Genomic DNA, 21,964 nt, shown 5'->3' on the forward strand with positions numbered 1-21,964 from the left:
CTTTTATAGTACAAGGTAGATGGTTTTGGAGAGTTTCATGAACATCATCAAACTATTGCTCTTGTATTACAGTGGTACCTCAGGTTAAGTACTTAATTCATTCTGGAGGTCTGTTCTTAACCTGAAACTGTTCTTAACCTGAAGCACCACTTTAGTGAATGGGGCCTCCTGCTGCCGCCGCGCCGCCAGAACACAATTTCTGTTCTCATCCTGAAGCAAAGTTCTTAACCCGAGGTACTATTTCTGGGTTAGCGGAGTCTGTAACCTGAAGCGTATGTAACATGAAGCGTATGTAACCCGAGGTACCACTGTATATGCATAGTTGATTAAACTAATAGGATTTTAGCCAGTCTTATTTAAATCTTGGACCTGTTGGCAACAGTTGTCTAGCTTAGAGTAATAGATAAAGATGAACCGGATCATCTTGATTAGCTCTGCAGAAGTTTCAACTCTACTGGATGTCCTAGTCTGATGTCACCAAGGTTTCAAATTCTGGGTGGTCCTGAACCAATTTTCTGGCCATCTGTTTCTTTCACATAGTGCATGCCAAAGAGACAGAACATTGTAAACTGCAATATAGAGACAGGTACTATTTTCCTTGAATGTAATTCAACGTAATTTTCACAGCTCTCAGTATATTTTCTCTCTGAAATAACTTTATTTGTTGGGTAAAGGTAATGGGTAATTGCTGTTGATGTTTCACAGTCAGTAACAGACTGGGTTCTAAGGATTTTCACCAAAGTGATTTTGTGCGCCTTGAATCACGAGCAACTTCAACCACTCTTTTTCTCCACTCTTAGCAACGATTTCAAATCAACTAATAACAGAACCTGGACTAACCCCTTCAAATGTAATTTTGAATGACAGGGAATGGAACTAAACTGGAGGAGCAATATTCGCCTTCTATATTGTTCATTCATAATTTAGACTTTGCACTCAGCCTTAAGTACATATTACAAGAAAACGTTTCTCTTCCTTTGGCCACTAAACAATCTGATGCATTTTGAAAAGCACTGAGCACATTCTTGAGATATTTTCCTTCTCTCTCTCCCGCTGGCTCTTCCCCACCCAGGAAGTATGTAATGACTGAAACAAACAAAAACAAACGGTCATTGTACCTTTACTGTGACCTGGAACTAAAAGCCAATTAGTTTGTTAATATGCCTTCTGTATTTTGTGTTTGTTCAGGGCACATGGATCATTAACACACCCAAAATAAAAGCAGCAATGTGACCTAAGTCTCCTAATAGGCTGTTGCTGCCAGCCTTAGCATTCACAAGGGCTTGCTTGCAAGGCAGGAATATGCTGCTGTGGCAGCAAATCTGTTTTCAAGTGGGGGGCACACAGCCATGCTATTATTATGCACCAACATAAACATGCTGATGGGCATCCCAGAAGATAACTTTGGCTTTAAAGCACTGCGTCAGCAGCCCAAGATAAGCTATATTTGCACTTCTTGAGAAGATAATCATAGAGTTGGGAGAACTCAATGATCATCTAAGGCAGAGAGGCTGGATTTGCCATGACTAAGCCATCTCTGACTGATGTTTACTCAGCTTGATGTAGGCAAGAAAGCCCACACAGCTTCCCCATCTATTTCCCTGGCCAGTAGCTCTCCACTAGCCTGAATATAAAATGTAATCTTACCTTTTCGTCATGTAAATCAGCTACCTCTTGTTAGGAAAAGGCACTCAGCCAGTTGCTGATTCCTAATGGAATAAACAAGGGAAACAGTTGCTATTCTGGGAGGATATCTGGGAAGATAAATTCAGAAAGAGAAGACTCAATGCCCTGAGGATACATTGCAAATATATGACCATAATAGGGGAAGTATGAGCTGATTCTCTACTTTTTAAAATTCAATTTCAGAGGATTTATTTTACCTTTCTAACCTTTGTAATAGATACAGAAATGTGTATAGATAGGTGGTTTCTAATTTCTGTGTCAAAGAATACTTATCAATAGATCTAGGGCATTAACCTCCTTTATTCAGGGTCTCATAAGTTCTGGCTAAAGACAGTTTCTTTGGAGCAGGACACAGAGCGGAGTTGCTGCCATCAGCCTTCAATGGACTGCTTCGTTTTCCCAGGCTAAAGGCATGTTGCAAAGCATCTAGACACTTTTTAAACTGTTAACAACAGTTTAACAGTAGTCCTAGAAATGTTAGATCAAGTGAGATACTTTTATTGGTGAAACACTGAGAGACAGACTTCAGTAGAAGGAGCAATTCAAAAATGGAAAATAAAACTATACAACTTGAGATGAAGGTCAAGTGCTGGTGTTAAACAGAACTCAAAATGGATTAATTCAGTGCAAACAGCTGTCCTTATTTGCTCTGTAGACACTGAATTCCTTTAAATTGTTGCTCATCTTCATTTTTCTTGAATGCTCACCTGTCCAAAGCCTGATTTTGATTGTAAGTGAAAAAGCTGTTGGAAGGACATTCTTAACTCACTTACTTGGAAGTTAAGTTCCACTGAAATAAATAGGGCTTATTTCCAAGCGACGATGTTTAAGGACATGTTATGAATTCCTGGGGAAAGGGGTTGGACTGTTGTTTTTAAACAACTAAATTAACAACCCTGGGAAACAGAGAAATAATATGAAACAACGTCAATCAAGAAAGGAAAATAAGGGCAGGAAGGAGGGCAGGATATGCAGCGGGGCAAAAAGAGAAGAGATTCATTCATGCATTACTTAGGGTGTGAAATGGGTTATCCTCAGCTATGAAAAAGCATTTTTTCTAGCTTAATCTTTCAGCATGTGACTCTGCCCAATAAATTCACTTAAAACTCTTCAGATTCTGCACTTAATAAAAATAATTCCATAAAGAATTTCTAGTTTAGTATTCTGAAAGATAGGCTATTTATTATTAAGTGATTTGGCCAACACCCCACACCGTATGCTGGAAAGCCAGGGTGATAACTCACGCTTTAAATGCCCAACTCAGTTATTAAACCCAGAGTTCACCCTTCCTCTTTCTGTAGTTCCGTTCATGAAAATATATTTACCACAAATCATTCACTGTCCCATTTTGGCACAGACTAAAGCAAAGAGTCTAGAGTGAATACAATGTAATCAAATACCTCATTACTCACTGCTGTAGGATAAACGCTTCTACATTGTAAGATGCCCATGAAGGAAGGAAATTCAAAGGTATCTCTTTGCTGAGAATTCATAAATGTCCTCAGAAATCCTGTGGGATGGAAACATTTACTCTTCAGGAGCTTTGGAATGGGTCAAAGGGCCCCATATGTTAATAACCAGATGTTGTACTTTGCTTTGGGATTGATTGTAATGAAGAGTGGGCTATAAATCAGATCAATAAATGATAGATAGATGATAGATAGACAGGCAGGCAGGCAGGCAGGCAGACAGACAGATAGCTGCTGTGGTCACCCCTGGGCCAGCACATCATCCCTGTCTTGTGGGTGAAAATGTGCCTTGGCTCTTACCATCTTTGCAGATGCCTCTTAATTTTTCTCATAGAAATGCCTCCATTAAAGGAAGTCTGTCTCCCACTGGAGCACTATGACAAGCCCTCAGAAGAATGCAAACTTGATCAGGGGTGCAGCTGAAAACATGTACACCAGCTCCATATCTAATGTCCCTCTGTCTTTTCAGTAGAGAAGACTGCCATGCCTCCAATTTTGATCTCTGTATTTGCTATCGCTCATGCTCAGTGCATTTTTCAGCTATTTGTTATTTATTATTTCTTTGTGAAATGTATAATGCCCTCCAGCAGGTGACCCCAGGGCAGAAAATACATGGGTTCATTAAAACACAGCACAGTAAAAAAGAAGATGGAGAAGATAGAGGAGGAGAAGACACATAGCCATGTGGTACCCAATTTAGAACGGCTTATATCAGTGCTTCCCAACGGTGTGCTCTGACCCACTTGAAAAATAAGGCACCATGTAACAGCAGTGGCATGGCGTGGGTGAGGCAGGGGGGCCTTGGCCCCAGGCACAAATTTCTGAGGGGGCACAACCAGGCACCCCCACAACAGATTCCCTCATCGAGGCCGGAGCTGTGAGGAGGCAAGCTGCTCCCTGGTCGGGCCTTTGGGGCTGGGGCTGGGGCTGCAGCGGTGCCTCCTTCTTCTTGTGGCCAACAAAGGGGTACCAATGTGCACCCCACCCCTGAGCCAGCCAAGAGGGAGGGAGGGTGAGGGCACCACCACCCACTGAGGACAAGGGGAGGAAGAGAAAGGTGGGAAAGCACTGTTGGAGCCACAGAGCGCCCACTGCAAGGACAGGAGGGCAAGGCAACACAATGGCATTCCTAGTTCCAGGTTGGGACTGGTTTGCAAGGAGAGACTCCCTTGATTAGACGCTGGCCAGTGAAGGGCTTGAACGCTGCCCAGTCCACCAGATGGGCGCAATACTTGCCCCACCCCGGGCGCTGGCAACCCACACTATGCCCCTGTGTAACAGTCACTCTAACAGAATAGGGATTGTGATGGAATTTCCTGATACAACATGTGTTAGTTACAGTTGATAGATGAGGGACTTTGTCAAAATATTTTTGAGAGTCAAAGCAGAGATGACCATTATCTAGCTGATCAGCCCCATCCACATATTTGCCAACACTTCCAGAGAACTCTAAAAGGAAAGTCATGCTGATTCTTCTTCAGCCAGACTTGTTCTTCTTCATGCTTGGTAATTCTATACAGTGGTACCTCGGGTTAAGAACTTAATTCGTTCTGGAGGTCCATTCTTAACCTGAAACTGTTCTTAACCTGAGGTACCACTTTAGCTAATGGGGCCTCCTGCTGCCGCCGCGTGGCCGCCATGCAATTTCTGTTCTCATCCTGAAGCAAAGTTTTTAATCTGGGGTACTATTTCTGGGTTAGCGGAGTGTGTAACCTGAAGCGTCTGTAACCTGAAGTGTCTGTAACCCGAAGTACCACTGTATTGAATAATGCTTTCCATAAATTTACCAAGAACAGAACTGATTTCCTGAATTCCCAGATCTCTCGATAAAAATTAGTGTTGCATTGCCCTGTGAGGCACTTACATTTGTATCTTAGGCAGACAGAGGACGGGTTTGTTCCCAAACCCCCAAACTTTAGAACAAAATCATGTTTTATTCTTTACTGTTTGTTATTCAGATTTTACCAATTATTCTGACTTTGGTAAATGCACCTTTTCCCAAATACTGCAGGCAGGCGTGCAGCTAACACAAAACAATAATTAAAGATTTCAGTGCCAAGCATCTACCCCAGACAGTCATACATTTGCCAACATTGCTGGCTCAACTTCAGTCCTTTTGTAGGACACACAGGACTGTGACAAATAATGGCTGTTTTCCAGGTCTTCCTTTTGTGTGAGATGAATTTCAAGTAGGAAGTTCAACAAGCTTAGATGCATTTTATATTGTCAGCTTATAGATTTAAGAGAATATTTAAAGCACCCATGAGATGCAGGGCAACAATTTTTTAAAGGAACTGTCACAGTTAAAATGGGTTGGGGGGGGTAAATACAACGGAAACTAATGCAGCCAACGAGATCCGAATTAACATTTAAACCTTGATTGCACAAAAGCCGAAGGCCTGCTCAATCGATTCAGTCTCTCTATTTATACTTTGCCTCATCTCATTTGCATTTAATTTCATAGCGTAGGCTGCTGTGGCCCTGTCCAATGCAAATGAATAGGGACACACACTCAGGTTATTCCATATTACTCTATGTAGCCACATTGCCAGGTATAGATTTCCGAGTCAGATTGGGATGGAATGAGCATGGGAACATCCTAAGAACATAGGAAGCTGCCTTATACCATGCCAAGCCATCGCCCCATTTATCTCATTACTGTTGAAATGGACTGGCAGTAGCCCTCAGGTTTTCAGACAGGAGACATTCCCAGCCCTACTGGACCCTGTCATGTTATCATAAACATGTGAACAGAGATGTGAGTGAGTTCTGGCAGCATAGTGGAGTAAGAAATGAGAACCTAAAAATCTATCTGGGCAAGACACACTTATGGGAGGGATTTGACTTTTCCTGTCTATGACAGAGGGAGATAGATTGGATGTAAATGCCCCCATCTCCATCGGAGGAATGTTGGAGAGTATGGGTTTCTAAACCTCTGCATCTCTCCATCCTTGCTGGCCAGAGGTATTGTCACAGTTCAAGCACACATTCCAGCCAGGCAAAAGCACTGGAGGAGGACCAGGGAAGGGCATGGTCTGGGCAGAGGGGGTGTATCTGGAAAGAGCATTGAAGGCCAAATCGAGGGACCTGGATAGCCACTCTTGGCTCCCTGGCCTAAGGTTCCTGACCTCTGATCCACAGCAAGTTAATAGAGCTTTCCCACAGCATACGTCATAGCTGGCATTCCAAATGGTGCATTTATCATTCTGTCCCTGCCTTCTTACATAGTCAGTAGCAAGATCATTGATTCAATTATGCGGTGGTGTTTGTCTGTAAAAAGCTATTATAAAATTGAAAATTTTACCTAGAGTTCCAACTTTCTCATCCATCTTCCTATTTTCATTATTCCATCCATGACGCAATTTAAACAAACAAAATAAGATAAGATGATTTATACAGCACAATAAGTGCCAAAACATCTTCCTCTACTCGGTTTTGGTATGATAAAGAAGTTGCCAAATGGATTGTACTAAGCCAAGGAAGTCTTGCTGTCAGCCAAGGTCTTACAAGGAAGGGGAAATATTTGGAAACAAACAAGTTCCACATTCTAGATTATGACTGGTAAAGAAAAAGCGATTTATATGCGTTATATATGCAATATAACATTCTGCCACCAGATGGCACTGTGGAGTCCCATTTTTCTCTACCTGTTTTCCCTGTTTAAATTTAAGACGCATTTAACTGAAACGCTTCTTTGATGTATCTAGATCCAGCCTTTGTATAAACCAGCATGTTAAATTAAGTGCTTTACCATCACCTCAGTCAGCAATTGTCTGAAATATAGATTAAGTGAAATAGCTTGAAATGAGTTTGGATAGCCCAAGAGGGTCTTAGACTTTCCAGCTCCATGCCCCATGTTCAAATGCTTTGGAACTGCAGAGTGGGTAAAAATAAAAATTTTGCTTTCTGCAATTAGTCGTGAAGGGAAAACTGTTCAACTTTTAAAAGCCAAACATTCCCCCAGGTTAACAACAACCCCCTGATAGGAACTTTAGCAATTCTTTGGATTCTGATTATAATATAAAACAAAATTTCATCTCAATATTGAGGAGGTTTTGCAATTTTACAAAACGTTCCATGCTTCCCATGTTGGAGGTCACAAATGTATCACTGTGGAAAATATAAGGAAATGCTTTCGTCATGGCATAACATGTCAGGAATAATCCACACACCAGTTACAATTTAATTTCTTGCTTGACTGGATTTCATACTACGTTTTCTTGTATTGGTACCTTTGTGAATATACGTATATTTCATTTGAGCAATAGGAAGAAACTCACAACAATTCAGTTAGCCTGACATGGAGAAATGTCTCTATTTAACAGTGAAAACTGTTCTCACCTGTATCAAGTGTTTATTTTGGTGCCATCCCATTTTGAAGTCCTTATATCCATACCAGAAGTTCCATTTCTCTTCTTACTGGCTCAGATAAAAGCTCAGCCTTGCAGATAAGTATCTGGTGCGCAAATGAGATATGAGAATCTTTCCTTTTTATGGAGTCTTTCTGACAGAACTTGCAGTGACAGCATCTTACTTAGGGTAGAACAATTCGGGGGGGGGGGACAAGTCTGCTTTGTGATAAAACTGTTTTTCTTACTGAATAAGCAGAGTAGTAGTTCAATGGGTCATGAAAATTATGTTTTCTAAATGTTTGTTCTCAGGGATGGGGTGTTTCACCACTGCACTTGAGGGATCGTTGCACGTACTCTCCTCAAAACAAAGATATATTGTAGCACCCTGCTTGTGGTTAACGCTTAGCTGGAATGAAATATTCAACGCAGCAATAGAGAAATTAAAATAATAATTTATTTGTCAGACAAATAAATGAGAGGCACAGTGGTATATGGTTACCAAGCTCTGGCCTGGTATCCTGCCATTATGGCCAGCACTTATATTCCCTCAGCCCAGCCCCCTTGCTCCTCCTTTGGCTGCCTCTGTCCAATCAGCCTGGTTGAATTTCCTATTGGCTGATTGCTAGAACCAATCATATAAGATACTCCCATTTCCTATTACCTTTTATGGGAGACAAAGAGCTATATTTCCTTCTATTTATAATTGGCAAACAAGTAGCCATTAACCTCTACAAGGCACCTTAATTAACGATCACCTTTGCCCCCTTACCATTAACCTCTACAAGGCACCTTAATTACCAGATAACCCTTTGCCCTAGACAAGGCGCCTTAACTAACATTTCACCTTTTGCCCTATTGCCCTATTCACTCCAGAACAGATGGTGGCTAATGGTTCTATTTTTATCTGAACAGAGATCTTGGGTTCACCAGCTATGAAAGATCACCTTCTTTGGAGCCATATTTCAGGAGTGCTCTGATGGTTTCCTGCCTGGCAGGGGGCTGGGCTCAATGGCCCTTGTGGTCTATTCCAACTCTAGGATTCTATGATTCTATGAAATAAGAATCTAACATAAGAATCTAAATTTCTAAATCCTTTGCATAATTACATTTAAGCCAATATATTTAATACATAACATATATAGTTTTTTTATAAGCAAAGACGTTCACAATAAGAAAAAACTTAAAAACACTTTCTTCAGAGAGAAGCCCCCCTTTCCCTAGCCAGCTGCTGTTTCCATTAGCTCTTGCCGTTTGTCCTATTTGTGGCACAATATTCTTACTATTTACCAGCTTACCATTGTGTTTTTGCAACTTGATTATTTGTAAGGTCAGTGACCTCGCTTCCCAGCCTTTTTATGACCGCAATAAACCAATAAACCAAAGGGGCCCTCTGCCTAAGAGGATGAACATCTGCCAAAATCTTAGCCAGCCTAGTTCCTGCCTGGCATGAAACATTTGTGAATTTAAGCTCATTTTTAGAATTATAGGAACCTGATCAAAATATAAGCCTTGATTATAATGCAGGCTCAGATGCCTCATTCCCCCCTTTCAAGCTCAAGGACCTTCATCCCAAGTGTCCTTGATAGCTTGACCTTCATCATATTCCTGAGGTAAAGCTCTATATAGGGCCATGATATGAGGTAGAGTTTCATTCGAAATCATCTTGCTAATTGTACTTCTAAAACATGAAATGATACATGGCACAATACATAAAACCATTATTACTACCGTCAAGAAAAACAAACAAGACAATAGTATCCCTTTGAGTCCCGCAACATTAGGTAACCAGTTGGTGAGCCATCCCATATCCCATCCTTCCCATGTTTGTACTGGGACATGTGCTATACTCTCCATCTTTGTGGCCAACACACGGATTGCCTCACCATTATCAGAAATGTTAAAGCAACAGGCATTCCCTGTCAAGTTCAAGACTCCACATAGGCCTCCCTGCCTGGCAAGTACATAATCCATTCCCATTTTCAGCTGCAAAATGGCGGCTCTACTTTCATCCAGCTGTTGTGCAATAAGTCTCAAACTCTGGGCTGTTGCATTGGTTACAAGTTCCACTACTGCTTGCAATCGAATTATTCTGTTTAGATTATAAATAGGATCCCGTGCCCCTTGTATGAGCTCACCAGGATTCCAGGAGGCAGGATCATAATAGGCTATAATGCGCTCTGGTGGCCAATCATCAGTATCGCTCCAACTTTGGGTACTTCCTCCTGCTATATGAGAAATATCAGCGTTTCTTCGTGTACGCTTGGCCGAATTAGTGGGCATAATCCACATTGGTGGTAATACCCATCCCAGGAAACAAGTCCCACTCCATTTGGAAGGGAGTTGCTTGTATGCCCATTCTCCACATATCCACCACAACCATCGGGTCTGAGGTTTTTGGTACGTGGAGTGCAGAAGGCGAAATATCAAAAGGGGTAGAGAGTTCACAGTGCAGTATGTTAGATTGCCTTTTTCTGTCACAGTTATGTTCCATACCACTTTCCATGCATCAATAAAAGGAGGTGCACAGGGCAAGGTATTCCGAGTTCGATAGGTAGTACCGTTTACCCAGGTTTGACTATTCTTAATATAATCCCAAGTATAGTGACAATGAGAAGAGCCTACCATGGTAGGATCAGCTGCCTCTGATGATTTATGTACACAGAATTCCCCTTGTACAGGTATAACTCGTATTGGTTTAGTTGAGTTCCATCCGGGGAAATTCTGTACCTCTGTTTGGTGTGGCATTTCGCTTACCATACCAATGGCATTTAATGGTATCGGTAATAAGGGCATACCTCCCTCTGAATCATCTGGCCCAAGAGAGCAAACAAGACAATTGGTCCTATTTGTAACATTGGCTACCATCTCAGCTAAGCCTACCCACATATTGTGGTCATGGCGGAATCCATATTTAGCAAATTTGGTCAGATTCAAGGACCCTTCCCCTTCCCAAGGGATCAGGATTAATAATAAAATCATGTTGATGTGTAGTATATGCATTCCTTCCACAAAAGATTACCTTATTGTGATAGCATAAAAATATTAGCCCCAATATAATTCCCCCAGTGACAGAAATGGGGAACCACCAAGACCAAAACATATATCCCAAGGATCCCCAATGAGTAATATCCTTGATAATTGTTCCACAAGGGGGGGCAGTCAATTAATTGTATTAGAGAATCTTCCCGTTCACAATCGCTGGTTTAGACGCTCCTCAAGCTTCAGGCGTGCGCAGGTCAGCCAGCTTCCAGGTTGTGGCTGCAGCAGGCCGGTCGTCTAATGTTGCCCGTGACCTAGCCCGTTCCCCGTAGGGCTAGATACAGGGGTTTTTGGAGAGAGTCAGTTTTAAAGGATTAGAGGGGTCACCTTTGCATGTCCAACTGCCTTCAGACTTCTTCAAACGGGAGTGATGAATCCAGGGGGTCACCTCAGCTACCTTCACCGCTGTTGGAGTAGAGAGCAAGACGGTGTAAGGTCCACGCCACTTAGGTGCAAGTGGATCACGTTTCCACTCTTTCACCCATACGCTATCGCCAGCCTGGAACTGATGAATCGGCTCGGCAATGCTGCACGGCGTGCGCTCGAGGGCCCACCTGTTAAGAGAAACAAAAACACGGGAGAGAGATTGCACTTGTCCCTGTGTCACATAGTCTCCTATTTGTTTGAGGTCAGCTAGAATATCCTGAACAAAGGAGGGCGGCCTCCCATACAGGAGCTCAAAAGGTGACAACTTAAGTCTTTTTGTCGGTGCACACCGAACACGAAACAGTGTGTTATGGGTAACACATCACTGCTGTGGCTAGCATCACCATCTTTTCCTTCTGCCACTTCTTCTTCTCTTGCTTCTCAGCCTCATCCCTATTCCGATAAACTCGGCGTGCAATGGCCATAATTTGGCTCATCAGCATCCCTTCCCATCCTTCTGATTTCTGAATTTTCTTACGAATGTCAGAAGCGCACTGGGCCACAAAAGTAGCAGTAATCATTCTGCTGTTTTCAGGGGCTTCAGGGTCAAAAGGAGTCCATATACGATAGGCTTCCTGCAGCCTCTCTAAAAAGTCTCCTGGACTCTCATTTGGTTTCTGTTCTACTTCTGAGACTTTAGACATATTAGTGGGCTTCTGGCATGCCCTGCGGATACCTTGCACAAGCGTCTGGCGGTAGGTGGTAAGCCTGGCCAGATGAATTGCATTGTTTGGATCCCAATTAGGATCTTCCAAGGGAAAGTTGTCCCGGAGATGACGGTCAACATTTAAAATATTTCCCACTCTGGCCTGCTCACGCAAATATATCTGTGCCTTTTCAATTATGTCTCTCCTTTCCTCAGTGGTGAACAGAGTATTCAGGAGCTGGCGGCAATCTGTCCAAGTAGGACTATGAGTATTTATTATTGAAGTCACCAAGTCCATCATAGCCTGAGGTTTTTCTGCAAAAGATGGGGTGTGTGTTTTCCAATTCATCAGATCCGTAGTTGTGAATGGAATGTACTGGAGGGTTGAAGTTCGAGGTGGCCGTGGTCCGAGTTGCCCGTTAACCAGCACAGGCTCCTCAAGTGCATCAAATACTCTTCTGAGAGGGGCTACTACGTGATCTTTCTCTTCGCTTTGCTCTAGGGGCCTCAAATCATAGGGGATTGTATCTGTCCCAAGGCGTTCTTTTAGCAGCTTTATACGCCTGGCTGTATTGCTTGCTGACCGATTAAGGTCTCCCTGTAACTTCTGTAATAATTCTCTAGGACTTGGATGTACAGGGGTTTGGGGTAGGCAATCAGTTGTTCCACTAAAAGAGACTGTAGATGGAGTTCTACTGGGACTCACAGGTGGAATAACCACTTCTGCTTGGGCTTTATTATAGGCCTCCAATGCCTCCTGAAGATATTTATCATAATCTATCAAGGAATCAAGTTCTGTGACTCCAGCCCCATTATTCATTCCACTTTCTTGCCTTGGGGTTACAACTGGTGGAGTGTTTGGATTAGGCTCCCTTCGATGTGGAGCATAGGGTGGAGGTGGAAGCACCTCTTCCTCTGGTCCCTCAAAAATGGGTTTGAGTTTATTTGGCAATATTCCTTTCCTAGCTTCGGCTTTTACAGCCAATAATTTGCATCGTTTGACTTTGCATTCCCTTATCCATGGAGGATTTTTATTTAATGTGCTCAGCCAAGAATCTATATATGAAAATTGTTCTGGGCACCCTCCAGTTTCTTTGGCGATATTAGACCAAAGTTTGCTTACTAAATTTATATCAAAGGTTCCCTGAGATGGCCATTCAGTATTTTGTTTCGGCCACTCTAATTCACATAACGTTCTCAAGCGCTCTGGCGTCATTTTGACTCCATATGCCCCTGAGAAGGCTTTCTTAAAATTATTTAACATACATTCAAGAGGTGTATTTTCCCCCTTTGAACCCCCAACTCCCATTGTATGGCCCTGTGAAGTATCCACTCAGTCACTCACACACACGCTTCGTGAGATTCCTTGCCCGGGTGAAGTCGCCTTACCGGGAACCGAAGTACTACCCACTCCACACTCAGGTCAGCTACAAATTGTACTTTCTCACACATACAATGCGCTGGATACTTCACCATACTCTACCTCCCAACCTTTCCCTTTCCCTACACCAGATCACCATCTGATGTACCCAACCACCTAGCGTACTCAGTTCCCCTTTACTGAGACGCAGAAGTTTGATCAAGACTTCTCTTCCTCCCAATTAATTGGAGGGCCAAAAACCCCTTAGTGCACTTACCCTTAGTTGGTTGCCTGTTTATTTCTCTGGTTCCCCCCGGTCCGTCGCCGTCGGTGGGCAGGGTATCAGACAGACGAGACTTCTGCGTTCCCCTGGAAAAAAACTTTCCAGTGCGCGCTGGGTAAGCAGTGAGTGGTCCTCTCTCTTGTACCCTGCCCAGTAAGGCGAAGGGGCTGCGTTCCAGCAGACCACTTATCCGAGTCACAGGCACCATAAAATGTAGCACCCTGCTTGTGGTTAACGCTTAGCTGGAATGAAATATTCAACGCAGCAATAGAGAAATTAAAATAATAATTTATTTGTCAGACAAATAAATGAGAGGCACAGTGGTATATGGTTACCAAGCTCTGGCCTGGTATCCTGCCATTATGGCCAGCACTTATATTCCCTCAGCCCAGCCCCCTTGCTCCTCCTTTGGCTGCCTCTGTCCAATCAGCCTGGTTGAATTTCCTATTGGCTGATTGCTAGAACCAATCATATAAGATACTCCCATTTCCTATTACCTTTTATGGGAGACAAAGAGCTATATTTCCTTCTATTTATAATTGGCAAACAAGTAGCCATTAACCTCTACAAGGCACCTTAATTAACGATCACCTTTGCCCCCTTACCATTAACCTCTACAAGGCACCTTAATTACCAGATAACCCTTTGCCCTAGACAAGGCGCCTTAACTAACATTTCACCTTTTGCCCTATTGCCCTATTCACTCCAGAACAGATGGTGGCTAATGGTTCTATTTTTATCTGAACAGAGATCTTGGGTTCACCAGCTATGAAAGATCGCCTTCTTTGGAGCCATATTTCAGGAGTGCTCTGATGGTTTCCTGCCTGGCAGGGGGCTGGGCTCAATGGCCCTTGTGGTCTATTCCAACTCTAGGATTCTATGATTCTATGAAATAAGAATCTAACATAAGAATCTAAATTTCTAAATCCTTTGCATAATTACATTTAAGCCAATATATTTAATACATAACATATATAGTTTTTTTATAAGCAAAGACGTTCACAATAAGAAAAAACTTAAAAACACTTTCTTCAGAGAGAAGCCCCCCTTTCCCTAGCCAGCTGCTGTTTCCATTAGCTCTTGCCGTTTGTCCTATTTGTGGCACAATATTCTTACTATTTACCAGCTTACCATTGTGTTTTTGCAACTTGATTATTTGTAAGGTCAGTGACCTCGCTTCCCAGCCTTTTTATGACCGCAATAAACCAATAAACCAAAGGGGCCCTCTGCCTAAGAGGATGAACATCTGCCAAAATCTTAGCCAGCCTAGTTCCTGCCTGGCATGAAACATTTGTGAATTTAAGCTCATTTTTAGAATTATAGGAACCTGATCAAAATATAAGCCTTGATTATAATGCAGGCTCAGATGCCTCATTATATGTGTCACTGTCCATCAGTACGGAGACATGCTGCAATAAAATAAAATGCAAAGGAGAGTCATATTCTACAGCTCTGAACCGCTTCAGGTTTCTTTACACCTTTCACAGGAACATGGGATATAACTTGTATTTATGATCTAGAGTTCCTGAGATGCAAGAGTGTCACAGAATTTTCACCTAAAAATAACCCTTACATGTCTATTCAGAAGGGAGATCCTTATATGCATCTGTGGGCACAAGTACCTGCTGCTGGCTATGAAGATACCTAGCCTGGAACTTAAGATGCCCTGAGAGTTAAGCCAGTGTAGTAGCAATGCAAAACCTAGAAGGCCAGGAGTGCCAGGCAGTGAAATTTTTCGTAGGTTAGGGCCAGAGGTGCCAGCTTGTGAAAACAATGGGGAGGGGCTCTTGGACCCCATCAGACCTCCCTCCCTTAGCCAGGAAGAAGCTTCCCAGATTTTGGGAAGAAGGTGCCAGGCTTTAATACTTTAATATTCTAATTTACCAGTGACATTTAGGGAACTAGCATAGTCTGACTACACACCACTGAAGGCCAGGGTTCAAATCCAGACTCAGACATGAAGCTCACTGTGCGGCTTTGGGCCAGTCATGTTGTCCCAGCCTACCTCACAGGGTAACTGTGAGGATAAAATGGAGAGGTTGGGGGAGCATGTAGGCCTCTGCCAGGTCCTTAGAGGAAAAGTGGACTATAGTAGTAGTAGTAACCATCATCACATTTCATCGAACTTGTTGGGACATTCTGTCACATAATGCTGACATTTCAACAATATTATGAAGCCACCTCATGCACTAATGGCAGCTTGAGGGCCCAGGTGCCAGCGCCAGGGCTGTTGGTGGGTGGAGATTTTTGTGATTACTTCTATATCTCCACCAAGCACCCTACACTTGGGGAGAAATTTGGGGCATTATATATGTTCAAGTTTCTGTGATTAAGCTGTTCATCACTGCACCATGTTAATGGACAAACTACCCCAGGGTAATCAGGGCACGACCCTTCAGTTTGGCCTATGCAAATGAAGAAATGGAAATAGGGAGATAGGATTCTCAGTCGCTTCCCTTAAACCATATCTGACAAACGAAATTGCGTACCGTGCATTAGGATCGGGGTTGGGGAGCAGCTCCAGCGATTTCAGTCCTATTGCATCAAATCCCTTACCTGAACATACTGTTCTCCCTAATTTGAACCACGACAAGTAGATAATTAACACATAATGATGCACATCATTTTTCAACCAGGAGTCAAATGCTCACATATCAAGCTGCCTTTAAACTTGGACTAGTTAATCAGAAACATTGTGAATTTGAAAGGCCTAATAAAAAAGGCCACAGTTGCTAAGCTTCAGACTGTCATTGCATATATAATTTCTTGTTTTGGAGAGCCTGTCATTGCTGGTAAAGGTTTTAATTGTGAGTGAGACACCAAGGTGAATGGAATGAATGCAAGGAAACGACCCTGGAATGAGACTGACTTGCACCTCTAAATTACATCCAGTGGCGTAGCGTGGGGGGTGCCAGGGGGGCCGGCCGCACTGGGCGCAACATGGGCGGGGGGCGCGCTCGCACTAGCAGCTCTCTGCCCCTACTAAAATCCACGGGTTAGGGAGCCCGCGCTCGCTCGGCTTGGCGAGGAGGTCGCGGAAGGGGGAGAGCGAAGCCTTCTGCCGCGGGCAAAAAAAGGAGAGGAAGCCGGGTGGGCGGGCGGGCGGGCTGGCGGGGGTCTGGCTGCGCCTGCTGCTGCCGGTGCAGGGCAAGGCAAGCAGAGCGAGGAGGAGAGAGAGGGGAAGGGGGGGGGAAGCAGCTAGGAAACGCTGCGGTGTGGAGGAGGAATCAATTAAGGAGAGAAAGCGAAAAGCCTTGGAGAAAGGGAAAAAAGGAAAGAAAAGAGGCAGCTCCAGGAGAGCGCGGGGGAAAGAGAAGCCTCGCTGCTGCTGCTGCTTGGGAGAGTAAATTACTGTACTTGCCTTGCCCCGGGTTAGGGGGCACAAATTATTTGCCTTGCCCCGGGTTAGGGGGCGCAAATTACTTGCCTTGCCCCGGGTGCTGATAACCCACGCTACGCCGCTGATTACATCAAAAAATTCAAGTAATCATTCAATCAAAGAATCCTTCATTTTCTGAGCCAAATGCAATCTTAATACTATGCATACTGATTATTTGGTCGAGAGCAAAAATTGCAGAGTTTTGTTCTAGATGCTTTTAGAGCAAAACTACATTGTTTGTCTTTCTGCAGAATTCTGTCTGGTAGAAGATCTGTGCCAGGAAATAGCAATGCTGACACTAGGTGAATAAATTTTCTTTGAAATCCGGGATCAAATCTTCTGCGAAATACGCAACCTGCCAGAATGTCATGTGTAGGGCACCATATCCCTCCTTCTCATCATGGTTATAGTTCTCTCTATTCTGGTGAAGCCAACCAATCAGCTGTATGCAACAAAATCCTTGCATACACACAGAGAGCAATCCTAACACAACTACACTAAACAAAATATTCCCTGAACCCACATATGTTCATCCACTCCCTGCAAGAAGCTTGCTCCCAGGGTCCCTGGTCCTGGGAAGAAAAAATGGTTCTTAAATTAGTTTCTCAACAATTATAAGCCATCCTCTCTCCCAAGGGATTATTCTGCCTCAAGCAGTTCCATCCATTAAAACCCTAAGCCTCCCATGGGGAAATTGTTAGGCACCTCACTGTTGTGAAGCCTACAGCAGGGATGGCGGAATATGGCTTGAGGGCCATATTCCCTTGTAGACAGCCTTCTGGGGGCCACATGCCAGCTGTGGACAGGGCCAGAGGCAAAGTCAGCAGAGCAGCAGATGTGACTCCTACCATTGTAGAGTACGCTCCATTACAGCTGCACACAAGTCTAAAGGTTTTTACATACACACAGCTCTTCAGCCAGTCAAGCAAGGTTCATTTGCTTGGTACAAAGACACATTTCATCCAGGCAAAAGCACTATAGGAAAGCATGGAGCTAGATCAGTGAGCAGGTGTGATCTGGGGAGAGTTTGAGGACTGAATAAAGATCTCCAAAGAGCCATATTTTGCTCCCACATCTGAAGTTCTCTGCCTCTGCTGAACAGCCTTCCTGTCACATATTTCCAGGCACCAACACCTACCTCTTCTTCCTAGCTGGCAGATGCAAGAGAATTAGGCCTGGAGCAACTTTCTCATTATGGTGGCTATGTGGCCTAATTTAGAGTCCTCTCTTTGAAGACACTCTTTGAGGGACACGGGTGGCGCTGTGGGTTAAACCACTGAGCCTAGGGCTTGCTGATCAGAAGGTCGGTGGTTTGAATCCCCGCAACAGGGTGAGCTCCCGTTGCTCGGTCCCTGCTCCTGCCAACCTAGCAGTTGGAAAGCACATCAAAGTGCAAGTAGATAAATAGGTACCGCTCCGGTGGGAAGGTAAACGGCGTTTCCATGCACTGCTCTGGTTTGCCAGAAGCGGCTTAGTCATGCTGGCCACATGACCCAGAAGCTGTATGCCGGCTCCCTCAGCCAATAAAGCGAGATGAGCGTCGCAACCCCAGAGTCGGCCACGACTGGACCTAATGGTCAGGGGTCCCTTTACCTTTACCTTTGAAGAGAAGTCAGAGGGCAGCCCTCTGTTTGTAGGACTGTCCAGCCCAAGTCAAGTTTAAAGACAAAGAACCATGTGAAGATAGAGTGCAAGGCTTAGAAGTTGACCTTCAACAGTTATCACCTAGAGAGCTGACTGAGCAATCACATAGATCAACCGGTCACAGTCTTCTCTTTTTTTAGTGACATGTAAGTGGCCACCCTGCTTTTCATAGTATGTAGTTTAGTGCCCCACTTAAACGGACACATCAACACCCCCCCGCAAAAAAAAATCCTAAGTCTGAATGTGCTAATAGCACGTAATGCTATGTCGGCTTATGGTTGCAGTAGTTCATGGTCACTAAATCGCCTCCTGCTAGCTGACATTAAAATCCTGATTAGACTTAATAGCTAGTCCAAGCCAGCAGAAAGGTAGCATTCGTGACTTTTTAAAAGAAAACATTTCCATTTAACTTTGGGAACATTGCATTGGCAGCTTGCTACTGCACAGTATATCAAAGAGAAGAAAATAGAAATGTAATGTAATGTAATGTAATGTAATGTAATGTAATTAACATATCTATAGTTATAGGATTCCAACCAATCGTAACTTCCAAGCAAGATACATTAAAAGGGAGATATCTATTTAACTTTACAGGGCAACTTTTGCATATACATGAGAACCAAATAGTTCCCCAGGAGTCCAGGAAACCTTTTGCAGTAAGATATTCCAACAAGTTTCTTCTAAATTCATTTATTCTTGCATCTTCACCCCATTCACACTGAAAATTTAGCCCAGAGTTGTAAGAATATTTGTAAGCAGAAGTAGCAGTTTATTGTGAAGTCTTTGCAATATGACACAAATGTTAGGACAATATAACACACACTTCTATAATAAGAAATTAACATAAAAAGGAGGGAGGGAGGGAGGGAGGGAGAAGCAAAGATTAGACCAAACTTGGCCCTCCAGATGTTTTGGGACTACAACTCCCATCATCCCTAGCTAACAGGACCAGTGGTCAGGGATGATGATGATGGGAACTGTAGTCCCAAAACATCTGGAGGGCCAAGTTTGGCCATGCCTGGTTTAGACAGTCTGTTCCATCAATCCTACAGTTTGGTTCATTCTTGTCCACAAACTGAAACCAGGACATTTTGCCACTGAAGCAAAACAGAAAATGTCACCCTGCCGACTCCTCCCCCATCCCCGATGACAAATCCTCCCCAGCCACCAGCCCCACTGACCACCTTTGCCACTCCCCCCTTTTTTTCTGTCCATGAGAAAAAAGGGAGAAAAAGGAGACCAAATTGAAACCTGTGGAGGGGAGGAAGAGGGGAAAAGGCAAAGGGGGAGGGGGAGGGGTGGTGCTCTCCTCATGGACCCAGGTATGCTATCCATCCCAACTGTCCCATATCACTAAGCCTCAGGGGTGTGCCAGAAACTGAAACAAGAAACTGGATAATTTTTAAAGTAACAAATTTATCTACATAATTTTCACAAATATAACATGTGAAACCGTGACCAGCCTACTATTCTAGCAAAAAAATGTGGCGCTGTGGAATGGGGCAGGCTAGTAGTTCCTCTCTAGCAGTTCAGTAAATGAAGCACAGAATGTTTCTGAATATTCTTATCCTCACACCAGCTCAGGTAAGTGCTAGCCTATGCTGACTTCAGGTACTTTGTTTTCCCCCTCAAGTTCCTGTGACACTTTTGATGGTGACATAACTGCAATTTTATCAGTAAATGTACTGTGCTTTAATTTGTCATCTGCCTCATTACTATGGCCCAAAATATCACCCGTACTGAGACTCAAATTCTAAAAATAATAAAAAATAAAAATCAGAAAAGCAAATAGTGACAATGGCTTTTATGGAAAGGCAGGGCCCGTGCACTGCGAAAAGCTATCAACAATCCGAAAAAGGGGATGTAGAATATATGTGCCCTCTTTCCAAGGACTTGACCACTGTGAAAGAAAAACCTCCATATATTGTGCAAGTTCCAATATGAATGTGGCATATAGACCCACCTGGCAAATAAATTAGTACCCCACAAAATTCCCCCCTAAGCCTGGCTATCCCTACATGTTAATTGTGCTAGTTACTTCTGACAATCAGTAGTCCAAGGGGAGAAAAGAACCAGCTGACTCTGTGATTGCTCAGAATCAGGTCTAATTCACCACAGGCAACCAAACAAATAGCTAATTACAAGCTATTTAAGCATGACTAAGAGGTGTTTCCACTCATGCACAGCACCATTATTATCATCTGGAGGTTATATGTTATTTAGATTTCTTTCCTGCTCTCCTGTAGGAAGCTCTGGAGGACAACCATTATACATTTCTCTTATTTTAGCTCCAACACAGGGCAGGAAGTTACGTTAAGGGTGCTAGTGCATTGCCCATTCCATGAAGCACAGGGATTTCCACCTAGCTCCCCCCTATCCAAAACAAAAAACAAACAAGCTCACAGCACAGTATCCACTGCATAACCACCCTCATTTTTAAATGCATAGCAACTTGGTAGGCAAAGAAGAAAGGAATACCATATGGCGAATAGGGTAGATAGAACCACTTAAGTCATGCAGACCTGGAGAAGACACCTGAAGCAGCACAAGGAAGGCTGGAAGTAGGCCAGGGACAAGCACCCAACTGAGTGGTACAGCTGCCATGAATGTGCATGTGGATAACCACTCACTGGGTGTCTTTTTCTTTTCAATCCTCAGGAAGAGGCAGCCAGAATTCTCGCCCACCAGCCAGTGTCCGTCGGCCCATGTGCAGCTTTGAAAACCCCCAAACTGCAGTGAATGTGTAAGAGAAGCTGCATGACAAACAGTGGTGTTTGTTGTTATATCTTTTTTATTTTTATTTTTTACCCATTGCTTTCTCTTTCTCATGACTTTTCTCATTCCGGATAATGGGACAAATGTGGTGCATGCCATTAATGATGGAACAGTTGCTTATGTGTCCCATTTTTCACACTGCCTTGACTCTTGCTTGTCCATATATTCTTCAAAGGACACTGTGGAATAATTTTTGAAAGAAACTCTTTTTTTCTCCCCATGGTTGTCACTTCCAGCATCTGCTGATCAAATTGCAAAACAAAAACAAAAAATACGTACTTTTCTTGTTCGTTTTATCTGAACCCCCGTCCTTTAGCCAACACTGTTTTCCCCTGTTCAGAGTTTTGCATGGAGCTGAAACGATCCTGCCTACTTGCAATGACGGCTTTATATTTTCTCTAGTGGCTGCTGCAGCTTTGCTGTGCCCGATTCTTCTTGACAGCCCGGGTTGGTGAACTTCGGCTGCAGGTTTTCACAGAACACTGGTTTGGTGGAGTGTGCAAAACACAGAGTTTCGTGCTGACGACCATTTATGGCCACACAGGAATTTTGAAGTGCAAACACTCAAGCAATGAGATAGAAGATTTTAATTATTACTTTTGAAAGTAATAATTAAACCCAATTGATTCTTCCCTTTCTTGTCACATTAACATGTGTTTACAGATTAGTAGGTGCTAAGTCACAGATTTGGAGCTGATGAAAACAGGTTAATAAGCAGAATTATGTTAGGAAAAGGAGAAGAAAATAGTCATTATAGAAGAGGTATGTTTTCCAACATGATGCTTGTGGTAGAAAGTGGGAGACAATTAGTTTTATTGAAGTTCAAATCAAGCTGATAATGAGAACAGCAGTATTCTGGTTGGGAAATTTAACACAGAGAAGGTAGTGACAGACAAAAGTAGTGA

At 43.3% G+C, this 21,964-nt stretch overlaps 1 protein-coding gene and 1 long non-coding RNA gene across 5 annotated transcripts in view; one reads left to right on the forward strand and one right to left on the reverse strand.

The window, feature by feature from the left end:
* GRM1 (glutamate metabotropic receptor 1) overlaps positions 1 to 21,964 on the forward strand; it is a 183,595-nt gene that overhangs the window by 152,383 nt on the left and 9,248 nt on the right. The gene's annotated exons all lie outside the window — the stretch shown is intronic.
* Positions 318 to 16,108, reverse strand: LOC308473253. Of its 2 annotated transcripts, XR_013983994.1 has the most exons (5): positions 14,649 to 16,108; positions 7,497 to 7,892; positions 3,087 to 3,196; positions 1,648 to 1,754; positions 318 to 1,086 (listed from the first exon to the last, which is right to left on the reverse strand). It is a non-coding gene; the product is annotated as an uncharacterized lncRNA (long non-coding RNA). The 2 variants fall into 2 exon arrangements; XR_013983995.1 differs by lacking the exons at positions 7,497 to 7,892; positions 14,649 to 16,108 and adding an exon at positions 4,392 to 4,777.

Source organism: Podarcis pityusensis (genome assembly GCF_964106645.2).
Source record: "Podarcis pityusensis genome assembly, chromosome: 3".
Taxonomy (NCBI): domain Eukaryota; kingdom Metazoa; phylum Chordata; class Lepidosauria; order Squamata; family Lacertidae; genus Podarcis; species Podarcis pityusensis.